Below are 20,230 nucleotides of genomic sequence, written 5' to 3'. Positions count from 1 at the left end.
GGCTTATTTGCTCTGTGGAATGTGGGATCTTCTAGGATCAGGGATTGAACCTGTGTCTCCTACATTGGCAGGAGGATTCTTTAACACTGAGCAACCAGGGAATTCCCTCCCCTTATTTCTACAGATGCAAAAATTCAGGTTCAGATGGTTAAATGACTTGTCCAAGGTCACATAATAAGTGTCACATGGTGGTATTGGAATTTAAATCGAAGTCTTTGTAGTTTCAAAGCCTGTCATCCTTTACATATGCTATGTTGTTTTCCAGAACCCTGGAGAGATCAGAAGCAGAGGATATTAGAAAGTCAATTATGGTGCAGCTATAGTTCTTTTTGAAGGCCTGTTCTAGGCTAGGTTAAGTACTCAGCTGGACATTACTCTAGTGCCTCAGATGTGGGATTAGCAGTCTAGGATGACCCAGGGACCACTCTCATTGGGCGAAGAAATTACAGCTGAGCAACTGGTACCTGAGTTACCTCCCGCCTAAATGATACATAAGGAATGACCTCTCCTTTGCTTCTCTCACTGTCTGGTCTCTTTAGTCATGACATCACATGGATCAATTATGTTTATGTTTATATCCAAGTGGCCCTGGGAGAGTTCTCATTAGGATAAATGAATGTCTCAGGCCACTTGGTATAAAACAGCTCCCTTCAAGATAGTTAAGAAGGAAAAATACTAACCAATTTCAGAGGATTCCTGGAATCTTGTATCTTGTTGATTATCTACTATATACTGCTCCAGGCTAATTGTAGTTAATGTTAGTACAAATGTGAGTTTCTGAGTAGACAAAGCCAATATATTTACTTTGTTTTTTATACTTTTGTTACATCTGACCCAACAAATTAGGTTACTTAATTCTAGATTTAATAAAAATGCTTTTTTTTCAGTTTAAAATTCCTCCTATGTTTGATATAATTTTTCTCCAGAGAATAAGATGCTGCCAACATGTATTAAACTGTAACATTAAAATTGAAATCTTTGTTTTAATACCTGGTGATGGAGTGATTTTAATGAGGGCAGTCCTGTATTGAAGCTCAAGTTTTCTATATTGACACTTTGAGTTACCTTTTCTCCCTCAAATGTTTTCTCCATGCCCAGATATATCTCTGTTTCTCTTTTAAGAATACAGAAGCCTGTTATAGAAGAAGACAGATAAAATGTGCCCAATTCTACTAGGAATGTGAGAATAAATAGATTATTATTTATAACTGGAACCAAGTAGTCTTGAGAAAATTGATTCTTGCATTGTGTCCATTGGACTTTCGTGAAGTGTGATTTTTAGTCAGTACAAGGATTTTTGAAACAAACCTCTTTTTTTTAAGAGACATTTATGTTAAAAATCTTATCAATGTTTAACAGAAAATTTGATTGTCACTCTTATTTTTGCATTTTATTTTTTGCTGTTTTTCTTTTCTGTTTATAAGAATAACATATGTTCATTATAGAACACTGGAAGAAAAATGGATAAAATTCACTCATATATTCATAATGTTGATTGAATGATAGTATATTGATCATTTTGTTTTTACCTTTTGTCTAGGAACATATATTTAAATACATTACAACAAAAATATATAGATTATTTTTTTTCCACTTGAGAATAGTTTCCTGGGCATTTTCCTATGTCTTCATGAAGTCTTTGAAAACATTTACTTATAATTCTCATCTTGAATTTTCCTTTTTGGAGGCATGACTCTCAAATCTATAATTTCAATGTCAAGTTAAAAACTTCTTAGTAGATATTTTTTTAAAAAATAAATTTTCCCCAGTTTATTTATTTTTCTTTTTAAATTTACTTGACCAGGTCTTAACTGTGGCACACAGGATCTAGTTCCCCAAAGGATTGAACCTGGAGCCCCTGCATTGGGAGCACAGCGTCTTAACCACTGGGCCACCAGGGAAGTCCTTTTACTGGACATCTTGACCTGGACAATCTCCCACATATTTAACTCAAAAGGCTGCAAAGTGTCCTCACCTCCTTCTCCTAAAATATTATCCTTTAAAAATGCCAATCTCTCTGTTAATGGTCCTGAAATTCTCTTGGTGATGTAAGCTAACAAGTTTTGAATTTCTCTCTCCTATCCACTTGTTACTCATTATGCAATTACTCATTATGCCCTAGGGTAGGATCTTGGCAATGCCATTCATATTCTTTCTTCCTTCCCAGTGTCACTTGGAAAATTTCTTAAGTAGAGCCTAGAGCAGGGTAGTGATTGCTTCAATGTTGTGGACACCATGGCCTTCTTCCATTGCCACTCCCTAGTGTAGGCCCCCATTACCCTCCTCTGGATTATTATGATATACTTTTAACCTTTTCATACTGTTAACTGGATTCTCGGAAGGGGACGAAAGAAGGTGACGACACAGGATGCGATGGCTGGATGGCATCACTGACTCAATGAACATGGGCTTGAGTAAACTCTGGGAGTTGGTGATGGACAGGGAGGCCTGGCATGCTGCAGTCCATGGGGCCACGAAGAGTTGGACATGAGTGAGTGACTGAACTGAACTGAACTGAACTTTTAACTGTATTCCAGCTCACAGAAAAGCAAGCTCATAAGTCCTTGAGGAATCATAAAATATTAGAGATGAAAGAAGCTTTCAACTAGGAAAGAAAATAAGGTTTAGAATGATTAATTTTCTTGATCTCAAATAATTGTAAGTAGAGTTAGAACTGGGCTTCCTAACTCTTGTTTTAGAATTCTTCAAATTCTGTCACAATTTCTCCAGAGCTTTTTAATGAATGTTAAGTAAACACCAACATCCTTAGCCAGCAATTCAAGGTCCTTCACAGTCTGACTCCCAGTTCACACTTCCAGCTCACCTCTCCTTGTCCTTTGAATATTCTACATCCTTCTGGCATATTGCTTTTGCATTTCTCCCCATATAGAACAGCATCACAATCTAGCATGACCTGCCCATGCTCATCTCCATTTGTTGAAAAGCTCCTTGTTATTCAAACCCAAGGTGTAACCTAGCCTCTTCAGTCATATCTTTCTTGAAGATTCCTGTTGAAATGCCCTTTAATTTTCCCTCTACAAATCATTTGAATGTATGGTAGTTGTCAGTTTCTGGTAATGTAGATTTTAGATGAAAGGATAGATTGCAACATCCCTTCTGAGTTCCATGCTCCTTAAGGACGAAAATAATGAGTTCTTAATCATCATGTCATTCAAAACAAATAGAACACAGCCTTCTGTGTAGTTCAGAATCATGAAATCTTTTTTTTATGAATTAAAAAAAAATTTTAGGTCACTCTGTGCTGCATCACTACAAACAAAACTAGTGGAGGTGATGGAATTCCAGTTGAGCTATTTCAAATCCTAAAACATGATGTAAAAGTGCCACACACATTATGCCAGCAAATTTGGACAACTCAGCATTGGCCACAGGACTGGAAAAGGTCAGTTTTCATTCCAATCCCAAAGAAAAGCAATGTCAAAGAATGCTCCAACTACTGCACAATTGCACTCAATTTACATGCTAGTAAAGTAATGTGTAAAATTCTCCAAGCCAGGCTTTAACTATACATCAACCATAAACTTCCAGATGTTCAAGCTGGATTTAGAAAAGGCAGAGGAACCAGAGATCATATTGCCAACATCCGCTGGATCATCAAAAAAGCGAGAGTTCCAGAAAAACATCTATTTCTCCTTTATTGACTCTGCCAAAGCCTTTGACTGGGTAGATCACAAAAAACTGTAAATTCTTAAAGAGATGGGAATACCAGACCACCTTACCTGCCTCATGAGAAATCTGTGTGCAGGTCAGGAAGCAACAGTTGGAACTGGGCATGGAACAACAGCCTGGTTCCAAATACGAAAAGGAGTATGTCAAGGTTGTATACTGCCACTCTGCTTATTAAACTTATATGCAGAATACAACATGAAAAATGCTGGGCTGGATGAAACACAAGTTGGAATCAGGATTACTGGGAGAAATATCAATAACCTCAGATATGCAGATGACACCACACTTATGCCAGAAAATGAAGAATTAAAGAGCCTCTTGATGAAAGTGAAAGGGGAGAGTGAAAAGGTTGGCTTAAAGCTCAACATTCAAAAAACAAAGGCCATGGCATCTGATTCCATCACTTCATAGCAAATAGATGGAGAAACAGTGGAAGCAGTGGCAGACTTTATTTTTTTGGGCTCCAAAATCACTGCAGATGGTGATGGCAGCCATGAAATTAAAAGACGCTTGCTCCTTGGATGAAAGTTATGACCAACCTAGACAGCATATTAAAAAGCAGAGACATTATTTTGCCAACAAAGGTCCATTTAGTCAAGGCTGTGGTTTTTCCAGTAGTCATGTATGGATGTGAGAGTTGGACTATAAATAAAGCTGAGCTCAGAAGAATTGATGCTTTTGAACTGTGGTGTTGGAGAAGACTCTTGAGAGTCCCTTGGACTGCAAGGAGATCCAACCAGTCCATCCTAAAGGAGATCAGTCCTGGGTGTTCATTGGTAGGACTGATGCTGAAGCTGGAACTCCAATACTTTGGCCACCTGATGCAAAGAACTGACTCATTAGAAAAGACCCTGATGTTGGGAAAGATTGAAGGTGGGAGGAGAAGGAGACGACAGAGGATGAGATGGCTGGATGGCATCACCAACTCAATGGACATGAGTTTGAGTAAACTCTGAGAGTTGGTGATGGACAGCGAGCCTTGGTGTGCTGCAGTCCATGGGGTCGCAAAGAGTCGGACATAACTGAGCAACTGAACTGGACTGAACTGAACTGTGCTGCATGTCGGATCTTAGTTCATAGACCAGGGACTGAACCCTTCCCCCTGCTTTGGAAGTACAAAATCTTAACCACTAGACCTCCAGGGAAGTCCCATGAAATCTTTTTCTTTTTTTGTGGGGGAGGTGGTTCAGGTACAGATATTAATTATAACTATAGTCACAAGCAAAAATTCTCATATTATGAAAATTATGAGAAAACTACTGAGTTTTGATATTTTGATATTCTATGTTAGATTGCATGCACCACAAGGAGTACATGATGCTGGAGTGTAGGAAGGAAATATTAAAACTTTTTATGTTTATCTTTTGGTTTTTAAAAAGTTTTGCTATTTCTTGAGTAGGTTTTATGCATAGTTTATTACTAAAGAAGTCAATGTAGATAATATAGAAATGAATTTATTTGTAAATAGGATATGAAGGATGTATGGGAAGCACAGTCAAAAAATTGTATCCCTGGTATCCAATCAGAAATGTACAAGGAGGAGTTTCATTTCTGGGAGTGGCTGACTATTCTGGACAGTCTTCCTGCTATCATAGTTTCCTCAAATAGCTTCCTGTAGCTAAAATCATGGAAGTTTCTTATTGCCCAGTGTTCAAAATAGATACATGCACTTGCTTAAATTGTGGTCCTGATTCTCATCTTTAAAGAAAGTCCAATCTCCATAATGATACAGGTGAAGCTGAGGGTTGATCTTTATCATGGGTCTAGTCATATTTTGTTGGTTTGTAACAGATGAATCAGGAAATAAGGAAATGTTTTGGCTTGTCTCCTGTCCTGAAGTGGCTCCTTGTGAGTGAACTACATGATTGCCACAGCAGCTGGTTGCAGGATACCAAAGTTTGGATTTCTATACATAATCAATTTCCAGATGCTCACAGTTATAAACTATCAACTGCCCCAGAAGCATAATTTTTAGGAACAGGCAATAATAATCAATAAGCAAATACTTTTAAAAAATCTACTTATATATTCTCTTGGTTGTTGCCTTTATTTATTAATTTGGCCGGATCTTAGTTGCAGCATGTAGGATCTAGTTCCCTGACCCAGGGATTGAACCTGGGTTGCCTGCCTTGGGAGCATGGAGTCTTAACTGCTGCACTGCCAAGGAAGTCCCTACTTATGTATTTTTTAAAATTAAAAAGTCTACGTTTTCCTGAATAGAAATTTATATTGTAGGAGTGTTTTTCAACTTATGATGATTATTGTTACATTTTGTGAGATAGATGTTGAAGCAAACTTAGTTTTATGAGGCCTCTATCAAAATAATTTTAAAACATTTTATTTAACTTTGAATGGGCAATGTATCTATATAGTTAAATATTCAAAAATATAAAATAACTTACAGTGAAAAAAGTTTTCTCTTAGCTCTGTATCTCAGCTGTCATTTTCCTTCACACTGGGAATCAACATGATTCATTTTTAAACTATTCATGAGCAAAAATAATAAATAAAAATTAAAATAAATAAATATGAGCAAAAATAGTATCTATCTTTCTACTTTTCTTGAGCAAACATTATCATACCATGTGCATTCTTTTGGACTATACGTCCAAAGAATGCGATATCTTCACCATATATAGATACACACACACACACACACACACACACTTTAGTATATTAGCACCTCAGTCTTCCTTTTTTTGCTCTTCCTCAGACATATTATTTCTCTGTATGTATGCAGTATATTAGGTAATCGCTGGGAGCTCAGTTGGTTAAGAATCTGCCTGCAGTGCAGGAGACCTGGGTTTGATCCCTGGGTCAGGAAGATCCCCTGGAAAAGGAAATGGCAACCCACTCCAATATTCTTGCCTGGAGAATTCCATGAACAGAGGAGCCTGGCAGGCTATGGTCCATGGGATCACAAAAGTCAGACATTACTTAGTGACTTAACCACCCACGCAGTATGTTTAATTCTTTAACTCAGTCTTCTATTGACAGATATTTAGATGTTTCTAGTATTTTTTTCACAGTACATGTATTCTTGTTAGTTTATTTGGTATCACTTTTCAAAGGTGGGAAGGTACATTGGGATAGAAGTAAGACTCAGTGGAAGTTTTTGAACATTGCTGATACCACCAAGAACAGACACTTGACTGTGGAGATATTAAGCTTTCCTAAAAATATTTTAACATCATCAGGGGTAGGGGCTTTACCTTCATTTTTAAACCAAATCTTGATAAGTCAATGTTTTCCTTGAATTTCACAATCCATGTTGATGTGGTGTGTGAGTTACAGCAGGGTCCAATAGTCTGTTTATGATTTGGGGTTATTGATTTTATTAGCTTGAGAGAAGTACTTTTTTATTCTAGAGTGGATATTTCTCATGTTAGTGGTAAGATAAAAGTCTACCAATTTCTAAAGAGCATCTTAGTTTGGAATTTTTTTACATTTCCTTGCTGTCTACAGTAAGTTTTTAAATCGTGTAAGTTGTAGTTGTACATCTGTTTTTGATAGAGGCATTTTATTTTGTTAATCTTTTATTAATTTTTATTGGAGTATGGCTACTTTTCAATCAAGTATTTTGTTTTAAAAATAACTTTGCAGCTTATCATCTTGTTACCAGAGGTACAATATGGGACAATATTTTAAAATTGATTCTGTTGGCTCAGCTGTTGCTGTTCAGCCACTCAATTGTGTCCGACTCTTTGCAACCCAGTGGACTGCAGCACACCAGGCCCTGTCCTTCACTATCTCCTGGAGTTTGCTTAAATTCATGTCCAATGAGTTGATGATGCCATCCAACCATTTCATCTCTGTTGCCCTCTTCTCCTCCTGTCCTCAGTCTTTCCCAGCCTCAGGGTCTTTTCCAGTGCGTTGGCTCTTAGCATCAAGTGACTCTTCACTGGCTTAGAGAGCGTGTGTATTTGTGTTGTGGAGCACTGTCAGTTCCTTACCCTCCAGAGAGGTCTCTCCATCTACAATTGTATAGGAATCACATGCAGCTCCTGCTTTCTTGAAGTTTTGCCCATAGAAGACATTACCAAACATTTGGCTCTTGCCCAGTCTAATAGGTAAAAAATTGTGTTGCAGTGCAGTTTTAATGCAAATTGCTCTCATTATAACTAAACTGTGTCATTTTCATATACTTCAGAATCATTTGTATTTCTTCTTTCAGGATCTGTTTCTTTATGAACCTTATCCATTTTTTTAATTTGACTTTTTCTTTCCAATTTGAAGGGACTTTCTTTCATATATATATATATATACATATATATGAGCTTCCCAGGTGGCTTAGTGGTAAAGCATCCACCTGCCAATGTAGTAGATGCAGGAGACATGGGTTCGATCCCTGAGTTGGAAAGATCCCCTGGAGAAGGAAATGACAACCCACACTAGTAATCTAGCCTGGTAAATCCCATGGACAGAGGAGCCTGGTGGGTCTACAGTTTATGGGGTTAAAAAGAGTCAGATACGACTTAGTGACTAAACAACAACACAAATAGCTATATATATAACATATGTATATATATACACATCTATATTTATAAAAAGTGAAAGTGTCACTCAGTTTTTTATATATATATACATATAATATATTTAAAATTAGCCCTTTTTCTGTATAAATGGCAAATGTTTTTTACCTCTTTATTATCTGTTCATCTCAATATTTTCTGAAATGCCTTTGCAGTGTTAAACCACCAACTTCCTAAATTTCAACAATGCAAGTAATACAAATAAAGAGAAGAAAATTTGGAAGAGGAAGATAACATGTCATGCAAGATAATTAATAGGACATTGAAAAGTAAGATAGGGAACTTATAAAAATCCTTATTTTACAGATGAGAATGTCATGCTTCAGAGAAGTTAAACATTATATATACACAGTCATCCAGGATGGAGTGGTAGACTATACGGCATGCATGGTTGGTTGCCAGCCCAAGGCCATTCACTTTTCCTTGGTGACTGATCCTAATTTTTTAGGTTTTTACCTCTGATTCATTAACCCAGAGCTAATCCTGATTGGTTGCAGCCTTAAGAAGAGGCATAGAATTCTTCCTGGCAATTAGCCAGTGAAATGAGAGGGCAAGTCTGTTGAGGGGCTTTGTGTAAAGGTTCTCTGGCTCATGAAAGCAGCCACACAGGACTGATGCCCTCCTTTTTTTCAGCTGGGCTTTGCTGACTGAGATTTGCTGCCTAGAACTGAGTCAGCCACCTTGTCACCATGAAGGGCATTAGCCCTAAGGCCAGTGGCATGCTGAGGATAGAGAGCGGAAAGGGAAATCGCTCGGGTTTTGGGTGATGTTTTTGAGTTGCTGAATTAACCAATTTTGGAAACTGTCTGTCTTGGATTTCTAGTTATATGATGCAGTCATTCTTATATGTTTGTTTATTTTTTATCTTTGCAAGTAATTCTTTTATTCTGTTTCCACTCTTTACTTGATGCCCCACAATGGAAGAAGTGAGGACAACTCAGCTGCTGCTGTGAGTTTAAGATTGTCAGTGTCATCTTCTCCTGTGCCCTTAATTAGTCTGTGCTTTTCTCTCCTATCCCTTCCTCCCAGCTCATGACTTCAGTTATCTTCTCAAGCGTGGGAAAACTCAACATGCAAATGTATACCTGGTTCACACTTATGGCTTTTTGGCTTAAGAGTTGATTGTTTTCTTCATTTGTTTCTAGTTTTTCAGTATGTACCCAACTCATCTTTAAAAATTTAATTAAAATCTTTTTATTGAATTATAGTTGATCTATAATATTATGTTAGTTTCAGATGTAGTGCCATGATTCAGATATATATATACATATATAGATTCATATCTCTCACTTTCCCTTGTTGGTTATTGCAAAATGCTGAATATAGCTCCCTGTGTTATATAGTAGCTCCTTGTTGGTCTTATTTATTTACTTTATGAAACTACTTTCTTGATTTCACAATATATAATGAAGATCTCTCCATGCAATAGGTAAATCTCTCCTGCTGGCAAAAATTTACAGGTTGGGTCAAAAACACAACGTTTTCAATAAGAAGTTGGTAGTAGGAGACCCACAAGAAACAAGTAACTCCAAAGTCTTACAACAAAGGCACATCGCAGATATGTATATTTATGAAGTAGGCGTGTCTCCCTATTAACTTCAGAGAAAACATCAGGGTTTAAGGCATATGGCAAAACTCATTAGAATGGTCATGGTGAGGTTGGGGTGGGGTGGGGCGCGGGGGTGTGTTTGGTGCTAACTGCCCACAGACTATGACTCAGCTGCTTTTCCTTCAGCCATCTCACCTTCTCCCCCATCCTTTCCAAATTCTTTCTCATTCTTGCCTGTGGCTCTCTAAGCCTCTGAGTCATGCACCAGGATGGGCTGCCTAACAGAGCCTATGATTTCCTCCAGGTATGTAACAGTCACCAACTCAGCTTACAAAGGGAGGGCTAAGGGCTCTTTATTAGAATCTTGCTCTTTTTCACCCTTTATTTCATTCTCCTGGTTGGCATTTTCCACAGTCAAACTTTTTTTTTTTTTTTTTTTTTACTGCTTGTTTCTTTTTGGACGCCATTGCTCCTGGTTTTATCCTTGCTGTTTCCTGCACCTCTCAAACCCACAGACCTGCAGAGGGTCGGGGTGGAAGCAAGGGGCTGCCGCAGGAGGTTGGACCATTTCTGACCCCTTATTTCTTTTTTTTAAGCTAGTTTTATTGAAGTTTTCTATCACTTGCAACTTAAAGCTTTCCCATATCAATACAGCCCACTCCAAGCTAAGTGAAATTTTGAATACATTGTGTTCTTTATATCAGGTATGAAAATCTCATTTTCATGGTGAAAGATACTGGAAAACTTTTTCGCCCCAGATTAAAAATGTAAAAATATGTGTCTAAGAAGTTTAAAAAAGTAAATAAAAAGTTAAAATGAAATGCAAAATTCTTTACCCTGATCACATTTCAAGCAGGCTAAGTCACCTGTCCTTTGTTTTAATGATTTTCCAAAATGCATGGAAAAGTCTTGCTTCTTTGTGACGTTGAAATCAAAGATGATTCTGATATTTGCAGATAGTGCTGACACAGTAAAAGAACACACCTGTCCATTTTTGCTTTGCATTGTCCTCTTCCTGTCAGTTGTGTATGTGATATAAAATAAGACCCTTCTGTGTAGCACTGGAGAACCTCCAAATCCATCCTCAGTTTACCTCTCTGACCCCATTTCTGACAGATTCTCTTGATTTATCCTATGTGCCAGCAAGCCTGAATCAATATCCTTCCTACACAAGACCTCTCCATGTCCCTGATGCTCTGTTCACCTCCCAGTGTTACTTCCTTCTTTTTGCAGGCATGGCTTACCCTGTGTTTGAAGTCCAAATGCTGCCTCTCCTGTCTCCAATTTCATCTTCCTGGTGACATTTTCCATGATACCTCCTTTCTCTGCTCTCCCAGCTGGAAGTAATACTCCTTATTCTGAACTCCTGGAACATTTTATCTTTGCCTCGTTAACAAATTGATGCCTTATATTTATCTCTATCTTTTAAAATGCATTTTTCTTCCAGTTGCTTTCTCCTGCTTTTTCGATATTTCTAAATTTGTAAGTATGCCTTTAAAAATGGCAATACCTAGATGGTCTTCAAGTTCCTATCATCTAAAGTTTTTAAGGGAATATTCATATATGCTTCATTGTTATACTCTCCAATGGTGCTAGCCCTGGCACTGAGCCTTGCCCATAGTATTGGTAGAATAAATATATTGGATATTTTGTCATATTTTTCCTAAACACTTTTACAGCTTGCTTGTTTACACTTGTGTCAACTCAACTAGCTAGTAATAAATCTCCAGAATGATCTTTCAGAGTTGAAAAGCAAGGAGTCAATCACATTCCGTAATTCTTTAAAAAGGAAAGGGTTATAATTGGTGTCAGGTAGTGTTGGTCGGAGTAAGAAGCTACTCTTGCTAGCCATGTTAGAATTCAATAATTAAAAGTTGGACCTTTTTTTCTGAATCACTTTCCACCTGTGTACCATTTGCTCCTAGGACATCATAGCAGAACAATAAGACCCTAAAAAACTTATCTATTAAATCAGTTATCTTTGTGGGAGGGGTAAGCTATAATTTGAACTGAAGCTATGATTACTTGCCTTGCAGTAGACTAATAATAATGTACTTTTAAAATTTACATATTTCCTGTGGAACCTGAAACAAAATGATGCAAATGAGCTTATTTAAAAACATAAATAGATTCACAGACATAGAAAACAAACTTACAGTTACCAAAGAGGGAATGCGGGGAGGATAAATTAGGAGCTTGAAAACAGATACCCACCCTGCTGCTGCTGCTGCTGCTAAGCCGCTTCAGTCGTGTCCGCCTCTGTGCGACCCCGTAGACGGCAGCCCACCAGGCCCCTGTCCCTGGGATTCTCCAGGCAAGAACACTGGAGTGGTGATACTCACACTACTATGTATAAAATAGATAAAGAATAAGGACCTACTGTATAGCACAGGGAACTATATTTAATATCTCGTAATAACCTCTAATGGAAAAGAATCTGAAAAAGAAAATATATTATATATACATGAAAGTGAAAGTCGCTCAGTCATGTCTGACTCTTTGTGACCCTACGGACTAAGCAGTCCATGGAATTCTCCAGGCCAGAATACTGGAGTGGGGAGCATTTCCCTTTTCCAAGGGTATCTTCCCAACCCAGGAATCGAACCCAGGTCTCCCACATTGCAGGCAGATTCTTTACCAGCTGAGCCACAAGTGTAACTGAATCACTTTGCTGTATATCTGAACCGTTGTAAATCAATTATGCTTCAATTAAAAAATAAAATGCACATATTTCTATAAAATATAATTGCTGCTGTGTGTGTTTAGTTGTGGAAACCCATAGACTGCCTGCCAGGCTCCTCTGTCTATGGGACTCTCCAGGCAAGAATACTGGAGTGGGTTGCCATTTCCTTCTCTAGGGGATCTTTCTGACCCAGGAATCAAACCCGGGTCTCTTGAATTTTGGCAGACTCTTTACTGACTGAGCTATGAGGGAAGCCCATAAAATATAATTAATGCATATTATATTCTAGATTAAAAATCCAATTTGCTGGTATGTGTTGTATGACTATTGTTTACATTTTACACGAGTGTGTGCATTGATCCTTCACTTTATAAGGTAGATACTGTTATCTTAATTTAATAGACAAGGAAGCTGAAACTCAGTATAAAGAAACTTCTCAAGTTAGGTCAAACATTTAGAGAGTGGCAGGGCTTGGAATGAAATCCAAGTCTTACTCACTCCTTAGTCTGGGGTTTTTCCACTGGCTAAGATGCCTTGTTTGATAGTTTTAGTATAACTTAGTACATACACAGGTTAAAACTTTAGATCCACACAAGAAATGAAGAGGGGAAGAGATAAATGTTATTGAGTTTTTCTTTACTGTGTCACTGTCTTATCTCAAATATTGTAAAATTGAAAGTAGCAATCTCTGTAGAATTTAACTGGAGTTACAGAGATACTCCTCATATCCTCAGTTTTACTTTCTGTGGTTCCAGTTAACCCTTGTCAATCACAGTTTGAAAATACTAAATGAAATTCCCAAATTCCCAAAATAAACAATTTGTAAGATTTAAATGGTACCCATTTTTTTCTAGAGTGATGCAATCTTGCACCATCCCACTCCATCCCACCTGCTCCATCCCTTTGTTCAGTGTTTCCCACCAGTTAGTCACTTGGAGGCCCTCTGGGTTATCAGGTCAACTGTTGCAGTTTCTCAGTGCTGGTGTTCAAATAACCCTTCCTTTATCAATAATAATGGCCCCAAAGCACAAGAGTAGTGATGCTGGTGTCAGATATGCCAAAGGGGAGCTGTGAAGTGATTTCTTCAAGTGAAAAGGCAAAAGTTCCTGACCTAATAAAGAAAGAAAAAAATCACATGCTGAGATTGCTGAAATCTATGGTAAGAACAATTTTTCTCCATGAAATTGTGGAAAGAAGTAAAAAGAAATTTGTGCTAGTTTTGCTGTTGTGCTTTAAACTGCAGAAGTTATGGAACAGGCGTGTGTGATAAGTGCTTAGTGAAGATGGAAAAGACATGAAATTTGGACAAGATATTTGGAGGGAGAAGTGGGATTCACACAACTTTTTGGCTTCCAAGTGGCTCAGTGGTAAAGTATCTGCCTGCCAATGCAGGAGACGCAGGGCCACAGGTTGGATCCCTATGTTGTAAAGAGTCAGCCATCCCCTGGAGAAGGGAATGGCTTCCCACTCCATTATTCTTGCCTGGAGAATTCCATGGACAGAGGAGCCTGGTGGGCTACAGTCCATGGGGTTGCAAAGAGTTGGACCTGACTGACTGAGCACATTCACATAACTTTATTATGGTATATAAGTATTTTGTTTTATTATTAGTTAGTATTGTTAATTTTTTCTGTGCCTAAACAGTAAACTTTATCAAAGGGATGTACATATAGAAAAAGCAGTATTTTTACAGTTTGGTACTATCTGTAGTTTCAGGCATCCACTGGTGTTTTTGGAACATATATCCTGTGAGTAATACTATATTTGCAAGCTTTTATTACATAACATGCCAGTTAGAGCAGTCAGTGTGTGCACAGTTGAAATGATTACATTTTGGTAAATTTTTGTTACAAGAACTAGCCATATTTTTTTCTTCCAGTTGTCTGAGCACGTTGGGCAGGTATTTATCTCTTCCTTTATTTGTTTATTTATTTTTTTGAACTGAAACGTTTTATTTTGTATTGGGGTATAGCTGATTAACAAGGTTATGGTAGTTTCATGTGAACAGCAAAGGAAATCAGCCATATATACACATGTATCCACTCTCCCCCAAACTCCCTTCCCATCCAGGCTGCCACATAACATTGAGCAGAGTTCCCTGTGCTGTACAGGGTGATCCATTTTAAATATAGCAGTGTAAACATTACCTTCCCAAACTCTTTTTAAGCTTAGTTCCTAACACCGAATCTAAGTGGTTCCAGGTTTTCCCTATCTCTTGCTTTAATAATTAACTATATTACTATCCAATGACAAGTCTTTAAATTCGTATCAACAGAAGTATTTCCCAAGAATTTGCAAGTATGTGGAGCTAAACAGAATTGACACTTAATGAAATTTAAGGATATACTTCAGAGTTTGTTAAAAGGAAGTTGTTTCATAAGTCAGGAAACTACTTTACATGTGTAATACTCTATCCAAAAAATTATGTTTTTGAAACAAATATTGGCCTTTTTGTGAAAGAAACAGCTTTAAAATTACAGGCTACTAGTAAATTCTTAATATTTTTAAAATTCTAACATATTTAAATGATAGCAGATAAGTACAGTAGCATAAAGGACCCCTCGGTACCGATTAATATAGTTAATTAATATAGTACTTCTTCTAACACACCCAGATCCCATTTCCCTTCTTCATTTTTAAGAAGTGACCTCCATTATGAATCTTGTATTTATCATTCTCAAGTACATTTTCACACTTTATTCCATTTATATACATGTACATGCTCTTCCCTCCTGCCCTACCCACCACAGACTCCTAGGTAATCCTTAAAGTGTTACATTTTCAAAGTTTGTGTAGATAGTACCAGATTTTACTTTCCATTTCTGAGATTTATCTGTTTTGATACATATTGCCTTATACATGACCTAAAGATCATTCATTTTAGCATTATGTAATATGGTATTGGGAGAAGGCAATGGCACCCCACTCCAGACCTCTTGCCTGGAAAATCCCATGGATGGAGGAGCCTGATAGGCTGCAGTCCATGGGGTCGCTAAGAGTCGGACACAACTAAATGACTTCACTTTCATTTTTCACTTTCACCCATTGGAGAAGGACATGGCAACATACTCCAGTATTCTTGCCTGGAGAGTCCCAGGGATGGGGGAGCCTGGTGGGCAGCCATCTATGGGGTCGCACAGAGTCAGACATGACTGAAGTGACTTAGCAGTAGCAATATGGTATTGAATGAATATTGAATATACCTCATGTAAAAAATCCATTCTCCTTGACACGTATGAGGTTGTTTCTAATTTTCACAATGACAAATAATGCTACTCTGGTTCTCCTTCCTTATGTTTCTTGTTCATAAGTAGGGGAGTTTCTCTCATTCCAAGAATGGGACTGATGGTTTGAAATGCATCTTTAACTTTCCCTACACAATAGCAGGTTTTTGGAGATGCATCCTGCCTCTTCCCCCTGTGTGTGTGCTGTATGTGTGTATTGTGTGTGCTGCCTGCATAGTTTCATTTCTTCGGGTTCCTATTTGTGCATGTGGGGCTCCAGTTGGGCAGATGAGGAGGCCATTGCCTGTGCATCTGCCTCCATGTCTATGTGTGTGGAAGGGGTGGGTGTTAAGAAGCAGTATGGGGAGAAGGCTGGATGTGGCTACAGGAGTGCAGAGCTAGAAGGCTGAAGGACCCTCTGATTCCTGTAGTGTCCTCCCTCTTCCTCCTCACTCCATGTTCCCCTTTCAGGTCTTTTCCAGGCGGCAGTACCCAATGGAGCCTCCACTGTTATCTCTGAGGCCCTGGAGCTAAGGGATAGGGACAAACTGCAAAGCAGTCGTGTTCTGAAGGCAATGGACCACATCAACATTGCCATCATCTGCACCCTCATCAGCTTGTCTCTCTGTGATGGAATTAGAGAAGCTGGACCACCTGATATTGAACTTGGATGAGACTGAGGACAAGTCCAAGTTTGGGGGCAAAGCCGTCTTGAATGTGTCCTTGGCCACGTGTAAAGCAGGGGCAGTCAAGCTGGAATTGCCCCTTCACCACCACATTGCTCAGCTGGTCAAGAACTCAGATCTCATCCTGCCTGTGCCTACAACATGCTCAGTGGTGGCTCTCATGCTTGGAACAAGCTGACCACACAGGAGTTTAGATCCTCCCCATGGATGCAGAGAGCTTTCAGGATGTCATGCAACTCAAGGTGGAGGTCTATCACACACTCATCTAGGAATAGCATGGCAAAGATGCCACCAATGTGGGAGATGAACATGGCTTTGCCTCCTAAATTCTGGAGATCAGAAGCTTCCAAGCAAAGCCTTGGAGCTGGTAAATGCAGCCATTGACAAGGCTGGCTACACAGAAAAGATGGTCATCAGCATGGATGTTGCCACCTCAGAGGTTTATTATGGTAGCAGATATGACTTTAAGACTTTAAGTCTTCCTGATACATCATTGGGGACCAGGACTTTGTTAGGGCCTGTCTTGTTGTGTCCCTTGAGGCTGAAGTTTAGGCAGATCAATCTGATCAGCAAAGCCATCCAAGTGTGCAAGCTAGCCCAGGAGAATGGCTGAGGGTCGTGGTGAGTCACCATTTGGGAGATACTGAAGACACATTCATTGCCAATATCGTGGGGGAACTGTTCACAGGCCAGATCAATACTGGCGCCTGGTGCACCTGGCTAAGTACAATCTGCTCATGAGTGAGAATCACAGAAGAGCTGGGGCATGAAGCTCGATTGCCAGGACATAATGTCTGTAATCCCAGCATACTGTGATCCTTCTACGTGGCCTGAGACTTGGAACCCCTGGCTCATTCTCCTGGAACCTTTCGATCCTGCTTGCAATTTCATTCCAGACACCAGGCTGCCCTGCTGCACTGCTTCTTGGCTGGCTCAGCCCATGGTGCCTCCACTCTGCCCTCTCTGGGTTCCAGGTTGCGTAGAAGGCAGGGCCTGTGCAGCGCTGAATGAAGGCAGGTGCTGCCTGTGTGCCCTGGCCTGGCCTAAGATTATGTATGCGTTTGGTGGTGGTGGTTTAGTCGCTAAGTCATGTCTGACTCTTGCGACCCTGTGGACTGCCAGGCTCCTCTGTCCGTGGGATTCTCCAGGCAAGAATACTGGAGTGGGTTGCCATTTCCTTTTCCAAATAAATGTATGTTTTTATTTATTTTTTATTCATCCTGTTAATTAATAAATCACTTCCCCATAACTCTAGGGGACCGTGTGTCTGTATTTCTTGTGAATGTAGATTACTAGATGGCTTGAGGTGGGGATCTTGCCGAAATGGGAAGAGTAACAGAAAGGGCCCTCGATGATGGTCCCTGTGTGTGCTGAAAGCCTTCACTGCAACCTGGCTCAGTCCAGAGGTGGAGATATGTGCCTGCGGGCTCTACCCTTGTCCCACTCTTCCCAATCCTAGCTTTCTTGTTCTTATCCATCTATCTATCATCTACCTATCTATCATCTATATTAGGAGGGAAGTCCTGGTGGCTCACTGTCAAGAATCTGCCTGTAATTTAGGAAACACAGGTTTGATCCCCGGGTTGAGAAAATCCCCTGGAGGAGGGCATGACAACCCTCTCCAGTATTCTTGCCTGGAAAAATCCCATGGATTTTCTCCAGCCCAAGGAGCCTGGCAGGCTACTTGATCCATGGGGGTCACAAAGAATTGGACACAACTGAGTGACTCAACAACAGAACTAGTTTAGGAGGAGATCTGCTGCCTTAAGTGGGAACAGGGTTGCCTGGAACAAAGGCCACATTTCCCTGCTGCATTTGAAGCTGAGGGTGGACATTTCATTAAACTCCAGCAAAATATATGTAAGTGAATGTGTTCTGTGAGACTTTGAGGAGTGTCTTTCAATGAGGAGGTCATGCCCCTCTTCCCCTTTTTCGCCTTCCTGTTTGCTGCAATAAGATCATGGTGATTGAAGCATTAGACAAATACTTTTAAATCCTGTTTAAATGCATTTTAAGCATTCTTTGAATCTTGGTATTATGAAATGGAGTTTGGGGCCAGTTTGGCAAAAAAAACAACAACCAAAAAACCAAAAAAAACCCCAAAACACTGTAGGTTCTCCTCTGATTTCTTTTTTAAATTATAGCTGCTTTTTTTTGACAAAAACCTGGAATATTAGAATAATCCTTCTCTTTCATTTTTAAGCAGAAGCTACTGAATTTGATGTACTATTACTTACTTCATGTTTTTGAGTCTATGCTCATAAGAGAAACAGATGTACATTTTCTTTTGATATGCTCTTTCTATCCAGTTGTGCCCTCTGGGTCATATTGGGATTCCAACATGAGTCAAGTAGCTTCCTCACTTTTTTTCATCACTGAGGCAAGTCCTGTAAGATTTATAGCATTAATTACTTGAAGTTTTAGTAAAACTGCCGAGGTAATTTCCTGTAATTGTCTAAGCCTGTCTTTAGGTGGGGGAAACTTTTTCTCTCTAATTTGATTTCTTTAGTGGTTATTATTTTATCTCAGCTTTTCTACTTTTTATTCTCTCCACCTGTCATGCTAGTGTTTCTTTGACTCATTGAGCCTGTCCTGACTTCCCTGATTTTCCTGGCCTCATTAACCCATACCATTGACCTCTATGTGGAATTTCAAAATACATTTCATTTGGTTTTTTTGTTGCTGCCTCTCAGCTTGGGAGGAGATAGGACCAAACGGGACCCTTTCCCTCCCCTTTCCATTTGGTATCTTTTGCTGTTGTTCAGTCGCTAAATTGTGTCTGACTTTTTTCCACCTCATGGACTGTAGCACGCCAGGCCTCCCAGTAACTCACCATCTCCTGGAGTTTATCCAAGGTCATGTCCACTGAACTGGTGATGCCATCCAACCATCTCATTCTTTGCTGCCCTCTTCTCCTTTTGCCTTCAATCTTTCCTAGCGTTAGGGTCTTTTCCAATGATTTGGCTGTTCGAATTAGGTGGCCAAAGTATTGGAGCTTCAGCTTCAGCATCAGTCATTCCAATGAGTATTCAAGGTTGATTTCCCTTAGAATTGACTGGTTTGATCTCCTTGCTGGTATCTTTAGTCTCACCAAAATTGGCACTCCACAGTGGGCAGATATAAGTAGTTTTCTTTACTGCAGGCTAGACCAGTTATTTTGGACTTTCCATTGGTTCCTAGGTACTTTAAAACGTGTGTGTGTGGGTGTGGGGGGGTGTCCCTGGTGATATTTCCATTTTCTTCTGCCCTGCCCTCAGGGTCTCTATTTCTATGACCTGAACATCCCTGTCCTTTCCCACTTATCTAAAAATACCCCTCATCAAAGGAAAAGATCTGGCCATTTGGAACATCTCTCTTCTTTTATATTTTATTTAGTGAATCTTGTTGTATTGAGTATGGGAAAGGAGAATTTTCAGTCCAGTGGATGGGGGATGTTGTTTCTCCAATTTAACTTTTCCTTTCGATGGTCCCTCATCATGAGTCATAAATCATGAACTCTTGTCTTTTTTTTTTTTTTGTCTTTATAGTAGCATTTTACTGAGGGAGGCAGGAGGATAATGTGGAAAGAATTCTAACCTTGGTTTTATCCTTTCCGGTTTTTCTTTCTTTTTAAATTATTTTTGAGTATAGTTGATTTACAATGTTGTGTTAATTTCTGCTGTACAGCAAAGTGAATCAATTATATGCATGTATGTATATATGCATACACAGACACAGACACACAGACACACACACACACACAGACACACGCTTTTTAAGCTTCTTTCCCGTATAGGTCATACAGAGTATACAGAAGTGTTCTATGTACTATATGGTAGGTCCCTATCGTGTGTGTGTGCTTAGTCTTAGTAATGTCTGGCTCTTTG

At 39.2% G+C, this 20,230-nt stretch overlaps 1 pseudogene; it reads left to right on the top strand.

The window, feature by feature from the left end:
• LOC136173551 (gamma-enolase pseudogene) overlaps positions 1 to 16,850 on the top strand; it is a 35,747-nt pseudogene extending 18,897 nt beyond the window's left edge.
• Positions 16,851 to 20,230: the final 3,380 nt, after the last annotated feature.

The sequence above is a fragment of the Muntiacus reevesi genome, chromosome 8, assembly GCF_963930625.1.
Source record: "Muntiacus reevesi chromosome 8, mMunRee1.1, whole genome shotgun sequence".
In the NCBI taxonomy this organism is placed as follows: Eukaryota; Metazoa; Chordata; class Mammalia; order Artiodactyla; family Cervidae; genus Muntiacus; species Muntiacus reevesi.
The sequence above is the reverse complement of the archived record's forward strand: the minus strand, read 5'-3'. Positions and strand labels throughout refer to the sequence as shown.